The 13,700-nt window shown below is 40.4% G+C and overlaps 1 protein-coding gene across 1 annotated transcript in view; it reads right to left on the bottom strand.

The window, feature by feature from the left end:
- Positions 1–12,878, bottom strand: part of LOC115192516 (leucine-rich repeat-containing protein 7-like) — a 204,044-nt gene extending 191,166 nt beyond the window's left edge. Inside the window, exon 1 of the mRNA XM_029751117.1 lies at positions 12,649–12,878. The gene's annotated coding sequence lies outside the window, so the exon portion shown is untranslated. The remainder of the gene's footprint in view (positions 1–12,648) is intronic.
- Positions 12,879–13,700: the final 822 nt, after the last annotated feature.

Here is a 13,700-nt window from a genome sequence, read left to right as displayed (position 1 = left end):
GTAGCTAGAAAGATGTCTTACCAAAAATAGGGGCACTTCTATGTCAGGCAATATTTGATATCATTACTCTTAAGCAGAGCATATGGTGAATCTTCATTACAAGGAAAATGGGGCTGAAGATACATGTTAATTGGTGCTAAAAGTTGTCTTAAAGATCACTGAATGAACAGTTAGTAAAGTTGATCAAACATTCCCATAATGTTTCCTTGAACCTTAACGGAATATCTTTCGACAGTTTGCTTAATTTACAACAGTTTGTTCGAGGTGAAAAGGTTTCTTGTCTCCTTGTAACAAAAATGTTGGGGTGGAAGTCTGGAAGAAGGGGTTTCCACAAATGTTGGTTGTCTAAGAAATGTGATTACGGTAAATGTGCCTACAAGACACTTGACTGTAGAGCAGAACAAAGTCAATATACTTAATCAACTGCATCAAGTAAATGACCTTGCTCTGTTTGTTTACTGTGCATGATAATCTATACCAGGCGGTGTCAGAGAAAGGCCCTAAAAATTTTCAAAGACTCTAGCCACCCAAATCATAGACCATTCTCTCTGCTACCACATGACAAGCGGTACCAATGCGCCATGTCTGGAACCAACAGGACCCTGAACAGCTTCTACCCCCAAGCCATAAGACTGCTACATAGTTAACAAAGTAGCTACCTGGAGTATCTGCACTGACCCTTTTTTGCATTAATTATTTTGACTCGCCACATATGCTGCTGCTACTGTTTATTATCTATCCTATTGCATTGTCACTTCACCCTTACCTGTATGTACATATCTACCTCAATTACCTCGTACCCCGGCACATCAACTTGGTACTGGAACCCTGTGTATACAGCCACGTTATCATTACTCATTGTGTTTATTTCTTGTGTTATTATTTTTTCCAATAATTGTTAAATTTTTCTCTCTGTATTGTTGGGATGGGCCCACAAGTAAGCATTTCACTGTTAGTTTTCACCTGTTGTTTACAAAGCATGTGACAAATGAAATGTGATTACTTGTGTATGATATTTTCCCCGAGGCCAAGGTAACTCACTGCTCTAAAGTACTCACTTTAAGGGACAGGGAGCAGCCAGGGTGAGGAGGGAGACCTTTTTTTACCCCATTTTCTCCCCAATTGGTAGTTACAGTCTTGTCTCATCACTGCAACTCCCATACGGACTTGGGAGAGGCGAAGGTTGAGAGCCACACCAATGTGTCAGAGGAAACACCGTGCACCTGGCAACCATGTCAGCGTGCACTGTGCTCGCCACAGGAGTCGCTAGTGCCCGATGGGACAAGGACATCCCTGCCAGCCAAACCCTCCCCTAACCCTGACAATGCTGGGCCAATTGTGCGCCGGCTGCAACAGAGCCTGGACTAGAACCCAGAATCTCTAGTGGCACAGCTAGCACTGCGATGCAGTGCCTTAGACCACTGCACCACTCGGGAGGCCATTGAGGGACCCTTTTTTAATGACAAGATGGAGCTCCATCAACTGCATCAAGGCAAGGCAGGCCATATTTAGACTGAATGCAATTCCAGAAAGCTTCTGTTCATCTTGAGGGAAGACTATGAAGAAACTTGACTTATTGAATCATTTATCAGTGTTGTGGATCTATCTCTCTTCAATCATCACTGATTCTACAATACTATCACCTTCAGATGAAAGCAATAACCAACAGAATATCAATCTGAAGTCAATGTGTCTGTATAGTCATAAGAAGTGTAAGATATTACACTTTTGATTAACACATCAATAGAACTCTCTTTGCAATTCCTTGAATCCTTAGCCAAAGAAAAAAGAGAGACTTGAAAACCAGAACTGATGTTGAGAGTGCTGTGGGGATGTCAAAGGTGAAACTTTGACATGGTGCTGGAATAAAGTCTGCAACAGGTAAAAACACACAAACAGTTCTCTGTTCTTAACAAAAATCTTCAAATGTATTGAATTTCATAATCGAAGAGTAAATGATGCAACAACTGAGTAATGCTCACATAGGCTATGTCTTCGGCCATATTGAGTGTATACTGAATTGAAAACTTCCCTTTGCCCATTCCTTTGTTATGAAAAAGAATGGGAAAATCAGTCAAGCAATTCCATGGGACGAGTGAATGTAGGCCATAGTGACCTAGATGACATAGGACCTACTTTCATCTGATTGGCTTTATCAAGCTTTATCCACTACCAGTTCCCAGGCTTAATCCAAACCAGCCCTGTCTCACAGCCATATCCTCCTCCTTCCCCTGCAGATCGCAGCTGAAACGTGACATGTCACAGAAAGTAGCAGTACCAGGCCTTAATGCTCAGCATCAGCAGTACATATCAGATTCCCCCACTGTGGCAATAAGTTCCCTATTCAAAGTCATGTTTGCCATCACTTTATTAATCTCTGTAGAGGTATTGTGGGGAACAACCCCTGGATTGAAGAGAGTGAAAAAGCATATATTATACATAAGTCATATATTTAGTCATACCCTAATGCTTGTCATCTATCTCATGGTAAAGACAGGTCCTACTGAATTGTTAAATTTTTTATTTAACCTTTATTTAACTAGGCAAGTCAGTTATTTACAAATTCTTATTTACAATGATGGCCTACCCAGCCAAACCCTCACCTAACCCGGACGACGCTGGGCCAATTCTGCGCAGACCTATGGGACTACCGATCACGGCCGGTTGTGATACAGCCCAGGATCAAACCAGGGTCTGTAGTGACACCTCTAGCACTGCGATGCAGTGCCTTAGACTGCTGCACCACTCGGGAGGATAAAAGTAATGACTAGCAGATATTCTGCTTGTTTGTCCCAAATGTGTCCTGTTACAGTTACCCACGTGAAAAAATACTAGTGTATACTATGGTAGAACAATATAGTATTATTCACTGTAGTGTTTTTGCGGACGTTACTGTTGTTTTCCCTGTAGTGTTACAATGAATTCTGTAGTATTTACTGCAGTATACTGTAGTATTTACTACAGGATAAATACTGTAGTAAAAAAATTGTAGAATATATTGTAGTAATTACTGTAGTGTTTTTGCAGACTGTAGCATACTGTAGTATTTACTGTAGTGTTTTGGGGATATTACTGAGTATTTACTACAGTTATTTTGTTTTATTATCTTTGACATAGAAGTGGGGGGCTTTCTCCTTGAGGAAATCTACTGGAGAAATGCTAAAAGAGCACATGTTTCATAACAGTAGGTAGGTAGGACTGGGTTCTGAACAGAGTTCAGCACTTCTGTTCTTTTCTGTTATTTTCTATAACCATAAGGAACACAACATATGCTCCAATATACAATATACTTGGCACGTAGGTTTCTCACTTACGGGTGGCACAAATTGGGATAAGGGGGAGGGGAATGGGCAGGGTTAGGTATATGCAAATTGTATACTGTTGTATTTACTATAGTTTAAAAAAGTATGTCTACTTGCGGACTGTAGTATTTTTGACATTTCTGTAGTATTTACTAGTGGGGTTTTTTGTGGATAATACTGTAGCATTTACAATAGCATTCTACAGTATACTACACAATTCTATACTAAGTATTACACATGATTGAGGGATACTACGGTGTGTAGTATAGTATTCTACAGTACACTACTGTTTACTACAGAATTCTATAGTAAGCACTGTAGTATTCCATAGAAAATTGTAATATACTTTATGTGGATAGTTCCACTATGATTTCCACAATAAGACAACAACTCTGACATATTTTACTCCAAATGTTATACAGTATACAATGACAACAACTAGCCTCATGGGCTTTTAGTAGAAAGTATAATACTTTTGCTTTATTGTCTTACTTATGTAAATGGAGATGGCGAATGCCAAGCCCTAGAATGAATAATGATGACACACACACACACACCCACTCAATCAAAAACTGTGATTTTAATGAGGGTTGGAAAATTATAATTGAAAAGGAAGTTTATAAAAACTGTCTATATCTCCTCCTCATATTTTGTATTGATACAGTATATGCTTGATTCTTTTTAACAAACCCTCTCTGTCTCTCTCTTTCTCTAGATAGCAGATAACTAGATGTTAGGCTATGGCTCCTTCTTCTTCTTGGCTAGTTGCCAGGTTCACTGGCTCTCCAATGACTTTGAAAAGGAAAACCATTCAGGGATGTGACCTTCGGCAGGAGAAACGTCAAACCCTCCAAGGCATGAATATCATCCCTCAGAATAACTGGAGACAAATTCAGATACTTCCAAGGAATTACATCAAAATGATCAAAGCTTGGATAGTCCAAGTGGAAACTAAGGACATCTGCATGGAACATCAATTTATAGTCAATATACTGGACCAAACAATGTATTGCTTGAAAAGTGTGTAATTTTAAGAGATATGTCTGATTGTCTGTTATCTATGCAATGGCTCTTTTCTGTCAGACCAAAGTATTCGGTTTGTGGGCTGAGTCTGAAAGAAGTTGAGAAAAACTGTGCTTGATAGCTTTAAATGATAAATTAACAAGGCTTTTACCTGAGACACCTGCCATTTTGTTGTATTATAACAGTAGGAGTGTAGCTGAACTTACGAATCATGAGCTTCCAAAATAATGGAGGCAGTGTAAAGGCAAGAGGACAAACAATAGAACTTGTCTGGAGGAAGGTCATGAATCAACTGAGAGGGTAAGTATAAGGCAGTCTGATGAGGTTGCTGTGCTATCCTCAAAAATATATATTTCTTCATGGTGAGGATAAATGCATGAACATCAGATATGATCGCATCCAGAGCAATGAGAGAGATAACTGATGGCTCTTCATTTATTCCAGTGGTTAAATAGAAAGGCTTGGTGCTGAGAGGGTACATTTTACACTGAGCAACCAAATCTTTCTCAGCCAGAGGCCATAACTCCACTCCATACTCAGTGCCTTAGACTGCTGCGCCACTCGGGAGGCCCAAAAATGTTGTTTCTAAGGAAACACGGCTCTATTTTAACAAACCTAACACAATGGTAAATCTTAGAGCTGGCGGTAGCATTATAGGTTCGGGGGGGTGTCATAAATATTTTTGCTATTTTACCACTGGAATATGGGCGCAGCAGCTGGCAGAGGTGCAAAGGAGCTGAGTTTTGATGAATAAACAAGTTGTGGGTATGTCGAGTATTGGCCCATCACTGGCCAATCAGAATGCTCTCCATGGCTAAATATGTGTTTGCTTCAAGTTGTCTATTTATGGTCTTTTATGTATTTCGCTTGTAATCAACTCCATTTCGAATGTTAGTCCGTTATAGCCTCGTTCATTAAAATAGCCAACCCCATATTTCCTAAATATGTTGAACATGTTTGCAGTCCACATTGTTCTAATTGAATTGCTTCAATATGGAAATACATACTTAAACATAGGCTATAGCATTCACACTGATATAGCGGCTAGGCCTACTGTAAATTGCAGTCTGGACAAAACCTAGTCAATAAGCAAGATTAAATTCCCTAGGCTACTGATAAGACCTAAAAAGACAGTATATCAATCTAATCAAACGCTAATAAAAATGAAACAGCAACTTGTTTGAAATAAGCTATGTCTAAATGCAGATACCGGCATCATGATTGCTCCCCGTGGGCATATAATACAGACAAGGTAACTTAAAAGTATGGACGGTTTTATGCACATCCAAACTTTTCACAGGAGCTGGATAAAGTGTCCCGTGTGGCTCAGTTGGTAGAGCATGGTGTTTGCAACACCAGGGTTGTGGGTTCGATTCCCACGGGGGACCAGTATGGGGGGAAAAAATGTATGTATGAAAAGTATGCAGTCGCTCTGGATAAGAGTGTCTGCTAAATGACTAAAATGTAAATGTATAAAGATCCAATATAAAGGGGAAATGTCCACTCACCATTATACTGCTCACAAATGGAATGTTTTATAAACATCATGGAACCATCTTATTGGTGCTTCTCCAGAAATATCAGATGAAATTGCATTGCATTCGAGCAATGTACATTATCACCATAAACCCATGGATGGTGTATCTTTCTAATTTTGTTATAATCAAATTAAATTAAAAACAATCAATCTGTTTTTTAAACCAACAACAATATTTCTAAATAGGATCGGGTCTGAAGCATGATATCATAAATCGCTTCTCTCGTTCCATGACACTGTGGGCACACATAGGCCTAAATGTCTTTACGCATAACATTCGCACATCTATACAAAATACTAGGCTCCGGTCAATTGTATCATTGCCTATGTGCGGGGCAGAAAAAAAAGAACATCTGGCGTTTATGGTATTATAGGAGGACTGAATAGTTTGGAGGAACTTGTCTTTGGTAATCGGACAAGGGGCACTCTGAAAATGGGGATGGACAGCCTATGCACAAGCGAAATGCAGGTATGTGAATTGTGAATAAAATGTAAAAGCACTCTCAGTAGATCATTCAAAACCCTTTATGTATCGGCTACTTTTTGCTAATGGCCAGGATAAAACAACGCACCTATGCGCTAGTTAACCAGCCTTGATTAAGGGGAGGGTATGATATGCTTGGTTTTTAATCAAATTAAAGGAAATGATGGGAAACCAATCTTGTTTATGTTTCTACTCACCGGGCACAGACTTAATTTATACGTCAAATTTTGATTTACATTAGATTGAGTTGTCAACTAACGTGAATTCAACGTGAAATCAACAACAAATGTCACCATGTTATTGGATTTAGGTTAACAGTTGGATGAAAAAATTCGCTTATGTTGATACATATTTGCAAATCCACTCAGTTTTCCATGTTGATTCCTACATCATCACATTGAGTTTTTGTTGTTGAAATAACGTGGAAACCACATTGATTCAAAACATTTTTGACCAGTGGGTAAATACAAGATTCACGACACAAAAAGGCACATCTCTCCTTCCATGCCATTATCAACTGCGTTACTAAGAACTGCTTATTGTGTGTCTTAAAACTTCCAATTGGCGCTGCATGAAATTGTCACTTTTCCTCTTGTTTATAAGGACACACCTCAAATATTGCCACCCCTCCCGCCTCCTTAGCGCCAGCCGAAAATAAAGCCAACAGTGAAAATAGCCTTAAAATGTCACGACACAATCAGAATGATTATGCTGTTGTCTTTATGCTTGTTCCCTATATCATGGGTAAGGAACAAGCAATGTGTAGCAATAATGCCCAAAGCCAAACCATTCAAGCCATGGTACTCTCTGTCAAATTCATTATTGACAAGGCAGTAATGGAATAGCATTTAGCATTACATAAATAACCTGATTAATGTACACTGCTCAAAAAAATAAAGGGAACACTTAAACAACACAATGTAACTCCAAGTCAATCACACTTCTGTGAAATCAAACTGTCCACTTAGGAAGCAACACTGATTGACAATACATTTCACATGCTGTTGTGCAAATGGAATAGACAACAGGTGGAAATTATAGGAAATTAGCAAGACACCCCCAATAAAGGAGTGGTTCTGCAGGTGGGGACCACAGACCACTTCTCAGTTCCTATGCTTCCTGACTGATGTTTTGGTCACTTTTGAATGCTGGCGGTGCTTTCACTCTAGTGGTAGCATGAGACGGAGTCTACAACCCACACAAGTGGCTCAGGTAGTGCAGCTCATCCAGGATGGCACATCAATGCGAGCTGTGGCAAGAAGGTTTGCTGTGTCTGTCAGCGTAGTGTCCAGAGCATGGAGGCGCTACCAGGAGACAGGCCAGTACATCAGGAGACGTGGAGGAGGTCGTAGGAGGGCAACAACCCAGCAGCAGGACCGCTACCTCCGCCTTTGTGCAAGGAGGAGCAGGAGGAACACTGCCAGAGCCCTGCAAAATGACCTCCAGCAGGCCAGAAATGTGCATGTGTCTGCTCAAACGGTCAGAAACAGACTCCATGAGGGTGGTATAAGGGCCCGACGTCCACAGGTGGGGGTTGTGCTTACAGCCCAACACCGTGCAGGATATTTGGCATTTGCCAGAGAACACCAAGATTGGCAAATTCGCCACTGGCGCCCTGTGCTCTTCACAGATGAAAGCAGGTTCACACTGAGCACGTGACAGACGTGAGAGTCTGGAGACGCCGTGGAGAACGTTCTGCTGCCTGAAACATCCTCCAGCATGACCAGTTTGGCGGTGGGTCAGTCATGGTGTGGGGTGGCATTTCTTTGGGGGGCCGCACAGCCCTCCATGTGCTCGCCAGAGGTAGCCTGACTGCCATTAGGTACCGAGATGAGATCCTCAGACCCCTTGTGAGACCATGTGCTGGTGCGGTTGGCCCTGGGTTTCTCCTAATGCAAGACAATGCTAGACCTCATGTGGCTGGAGTGTGTCAGCAGTTCCTGCAAGAGGAAGGCATTGATGCTATGGACTGGCCCGCCTGTTCCCCAGACCTGAATCCAATTGAGCACATCTGGGACATCATGTCTCGCTCCATCCACCAATGCCACGTTGCACCACAGACTGTCCAGGAGTTGGCGGATGCTTTAGTCCAGGTCTGGGAGGAGATCCCTAAGGAGACCATCCGCCACCTCATCAGGAGCATTCCCAGGCGTTGTAGGGAGGTCATACAGGCACGTGGAGGCCACACACACTACTGAGCTTCATTTTGACTTGTTTTAAGGACATTACATCAAAGTTGGATCAGCCTGTAGTGTGGTTTTCCACTTTAATTTTGAGTGTGACTCCAAATCCAGACCTCCATGGGTTCATAATTGGATTTCCATTGATTATTTTTGTGTGATTTTGTTGTCAGCACATTCAACTATGTAAAGAAAAAAGTATTTAATAAGATTATTTCTTTCATTCAGATCTAGGATGTGTTGTTTAAGTGTTCCCTTAATTTTTTTTAGCACTATATTTTAGATCATACTAATTGGAATATACAGAACTCAACAGGCTATCCTAATACTGTACACTCCTTTGGGCACTAATGGAAAACATCAATATTCATACATTTCATACATTTCATAAGGATAATATCCAGGCTGCATCACATCCGGTCCCATAGGGCGGCACACAATTGGCACAGCGTCGTCCGGGTTTGGCCGGGGTAGGCCATCATCGTAAATAATAATTTGTTCTTAACTGACTTGACTAGTTAAATAAAGGTTAAATAAAAAATACTAATAAAAAATATCAAAACATGTTTAATATATGAAATGAAGAATGGACATCCATTACTTGGAGAGGTATCAGGTTAATGTTATTGACCTGCACTGCTTGCTTATTGAAGATTGTATTACATTTTACAACTGGTGTTTTTTTTCACCAAACAATAATTGGCCCTATTTTATTTCATGATTTGTTTGTGCATTAGGGAAAGGTTCATTGGATTTGATTGGAAGTAGCTGGAACTTAACCCAGATTGCTTCCGGTTTGAACAGGCTTTGCAATGTAATTAGGAATGTCATTACAGATTATGCATGGGAGGTACATCCCAAACCTATTTTATAACTGTCTGAATATTTAAAAAAGTGTTTCTCTGTTTGTCCTTATAATGCTGCGTTCATGTCATGTCGGAAACTCAGGACCTCTGAGTTCAAATAAGCGTAGGTTATTTGTGTAGAGTTTCCTATTGGTTGATTCTGATACCTCGCAAGTGGGAAACTCGGAATGCGACACTTCCGCCTAAGTTAACAAGTTGGAAATGTCAGAGTTGCCGATATGACGTGAACGTGGCATAAACCTCTACACTACCATGTGCACTGGAGAGTGCCCGTCACGTGGGACATTTCACTCCGCTATCCCCAGCATAATGCCTCATTCACGTCATGTCAGAAATTTGAAAACTCCGAAATATCCGACTTGCTTACCTAGGCAGAGGAGTCGGATTCTGAGGTTCCCACTTGAGAGGTATCAGAATCAACCAATAGGAAGCTCTAGTCTACGCAAATAACTTCCGTTAATTTTAACTTGGAGGTCCCAAGAATCCAACATGAAGTGAACGCAGCATTATACACGCGCCATGTTCAACCAGTTAGCAAATCAAACATTTTTGAATTTCCTGGTTCCGACTAGTACGTGAACCCAGCATTAGCACAAAACACAGATTCTAAATGTTTGCAAATGTTTGTTCATGATGCTAGCGATGACAAACATTAATTGTTATACAAAATTTCACACGCTATAAGAACTGTTAACATTGTTTAAAGTTAGGCTACTAAGTATACAGTTGAAGTCGGAAGTTTACATACACTTATGTTGGAGTCATTAAAACTTGTTTTTCAACAACTCCACAAATTTCTTGTTAACAAACTACAGTTTTGGCATGTCGGTTAGGACATCAACTTTGTGCATGACACGAGTAATTTTTCCAACAACTGTTAACAGACAGATTATTTCACTTATAATTCACTGTATCACAATTCCAGTGGGTCAGAAGTTTACATACACTATGTTGACTGTGCCTTTAAACAGCTTGGAAAATTCCAGAAAATGATGTCATGGCTTTAGAAGCTTCTGATATGCTAATTGACATCATTTGAGTCAATTGGAGGTGTACCTGTGGATGTATTTCAAGGCCTACCTTCAAACTCAGTGCCTATTTGCTTGACATCATGGGAAAATCAAAAGAAATCAGCCAAGACCTCAATAGTAGACCTCCACAAGTCTGGTTCGTCCTTGGGAGCAATTTCCAAACGCCTGAAGGTACCACGTTCATCTGTACAAACAATAGTACGCAAGTATAAACACCATAATGACCATCGTTATGTTTGGAGGAAAAAGGGGAGGCTTGCAAGCTGAAGAACACCATCCCAACCGTGAAGCACGGGGTGGAAGCATCATGTTGTGGGGGTGCTTTGCTGCAGGAGTGACTGGTGCACTTCACAAAATAGATGGCATCATGAGGGAGGAAAATTATGTGGATATATTGAAGCAACATCTGAAGACATCAGTCAGGAAGGAGGCACAGCTCTGGGCACACATCAGTCAGGAACCCAACCCAAAGAGTTATTAAGGAGTGCGCAATGGTGAAATCACCATACTTATCCAGCGGGTGAGCACGCTCAGTAATTAGAATGTTCTACGTTGAGGGGTGTTGGTCCCAATGTCTTTATTAGTGATCCTGATATGTTGGAATATTTAGGCCATTGATATTGAAACTAGTGTAAAGTATATATTACTAGGTGAGATACTAAACTTATCTGTGTGAGCAAATATTGACACTGTAAAAATTAAAGACGCTCTGTCTAGTTTGAAGGCGCTCTGCCTTAGAACCAGTTGTAGCTTCAGTGAATTGGCCATTTAGGTTATTATCTGTTATTTTTAGGGTGTACATTTATATGTCATTGTTCATCAATGTCTTGTAAATATCCATGGATCCAACTCTCCTTCGGCACCTGTAAATATACCTCCATTTTGCACCTAATTTCATCTGACTCATAATGATTCGCACCCCCTGACAAGACCACCTAGGGTCCACTATCTTACACATTGATACCTGAGAGGCTTTAGTAGCTGACACATTTTCCAAAGAAGGGTCAGTTTTTCTAAGGTCTAAAAAGATACCATATCAGGTTCTGTGAGTACCAATAACATAAGTAAAACAACCTGTGTTACCGGATATTGTTTAACTGGTAATAATTCTATATATTGCCTTTTGATTTCAGCTCTGGCCTGTGAGTGGTGTCTCAGGCCAACTGAGCTGGCAAGAACATGGAGAACCCCTCCCCTCCCTAAGAAACAAATAGCTTAGGTCAGCTAGCATCAAAGATCATTTTCAAATGCGAAAAATATATTTCTTACAAGGGCAAAAAAAGTTCTAGCACTTATAGCACAAACACTTTTGATATGATCATTGGTATTTGGCTGAGAGCTTGGGGTGGGTTTTCCAGGGCAAATATTTTGTTCTGTGTGAAATGGAAGTTTATGAGGCATGAAGTCCATCCAGTACAGGAGTTATGTACATGTGCTCTTAAGTCTCAACTGTACTAGTACAAAAGTGCTAGTAGTGATAGTCAAGAGTGGCCAAACCCAAAACATACACAAAGCGGATGATATAAGATGACAGAGTGCTTTCCAATCAATCCTTTCATAGCCTCAGCCTACTGGAATACAGCCTGATAAATTATATTATTTTGTTCCCCTCATATGTAACTCCCTCATTAGTCAGTCTCGTTGACGTAATGTAAGGCATCAGCAGCTTTACACAGCACTGTGAATGGTGTTTTTAGAGTCAGAATGGATGGACTTCAGAAATCATATAATTTGGCATAATAGGGATGAGGTCAAGTCTGTATAGGCATCCACTCTAGTATATGCCTTTTCATAGGAGGCACCGCTCTGGGCACATAAGCAAAGCTGTCTAAGAGCTGGTGATGATTACATGCAACAATGTAACCTGCAATGTAACCAATGTAAACTGCCCCTTCACGATTGATGACAACCCTCATATGCAAATAAAGCTTTGCTGGAGTTTGTGATGAAGCTAGTGTAATTCCTTGAAGTTGGGTATCATTGTATCGGCTCAGAGTAAATGTTAAATAAACAACTGAGCCAAGACACTCGCTTTACTAAATACAAGCGTTTACCTGAATAGACATAATCTGCCTAATTCAGTAGGTGTAGTTTCTCCTCCACAATGCAGATACAGTACAGTAGACTACAGCACTGGACCCGTACAGTAACATGATGTAACGAGCCTCCTGCGTAGCGTAGAGAACATGCACATGCATAATCACTTGTTTAAAAAAATGACCTACCTTATTGAACAGGTCGTAGGATACCTTTTGATAAAACCTTCACAAGGTTAGTATAGCTTTCCCTCTGTCAAATCCTCTATTTTACGAATGAATCACGTTCTTAATAACATTTGCACAAATACCTCCTTTCGGGATTGTGACGGTTGGAGTAAATGTAGGTATGTGTTACCGCTACTTCCTCGCATGGTGTTAAGATTTCTTAATAATTTATCTACATATTTAGTTGTGAAATATTTGCTGCGATTGGCACAGTACGCTGCGCTGTGGACTTTCAAAGTCAATCACACAGGTTCATTGGCAATTGGAGCTCCCACCCCTATAACGCGGATTGGCTCATTATGTTAGATTGACATTAATTTTAACGTAACTGCGCCGATGTTCACATACTGGAAGCCAGATTGTAAACTCACAGGGTGCAGGTTGTTGATACAGATGGTTACATTCCATATGTTATTATATTTATGCACAATGTATGCAGACATTTTCTGAGCAATACATATTTTCTAATCACCTCATATAACTGGAGGAAAATTACGTTTTATGATATTGTAGCGATCTACGCTGTATGAGCCACGTTACAATTCCCATCAAATAAAGAATTCTATTTGTGCGATGCGTAGGGTGTTTTCCTTTCACCCCAGCGACCCCCGGTTCGCTTCCCTGACCTGCCGTTCGCTACTTTAAACCTAGGCCTATAGATGTACTTGCAACAATACCTGTTTGTGTTATTACACAATTACATTTATTATGTATATGATTTACAAAACAAAAGAATCTATGGTGTTAGAATCAAAACACAGTAGGCTTAATGCATATTGTGAGTTTAGCATAGTTGTAAATGTGCACCTGCACTTGAATTGCACTGTACTTAGATGGGTATTATTACAGTGTTATAATAGCATTGTCAATAATACAATGAATTAGGATAGGCTATTCCAGACCCAACCCAGGTATCCCCATGTGACAGAGCAACAGTAGCACCCTGTCACATAAATCTATAACATAGTTACTTAAGATAACACAACCTATTTTCATTATCCACAAGCAGGGGA

Source organism: Salmo trutta, chromosome 4, assembly GCF_901001165.1.
Source record: "Salmo trutta chromosome 4, fSalTru1.1, whole genome shotgun sequence".
NCBI classification, from domain to species: Eukaryota; Metazoa; Chordata; class Actinopteri; order Salmoniformes; family Salmonidae; genus Salmo; species Salmo trutta.
This window is presented reverse-complemented; position numbering and strand designations above follow the sequence as displayed.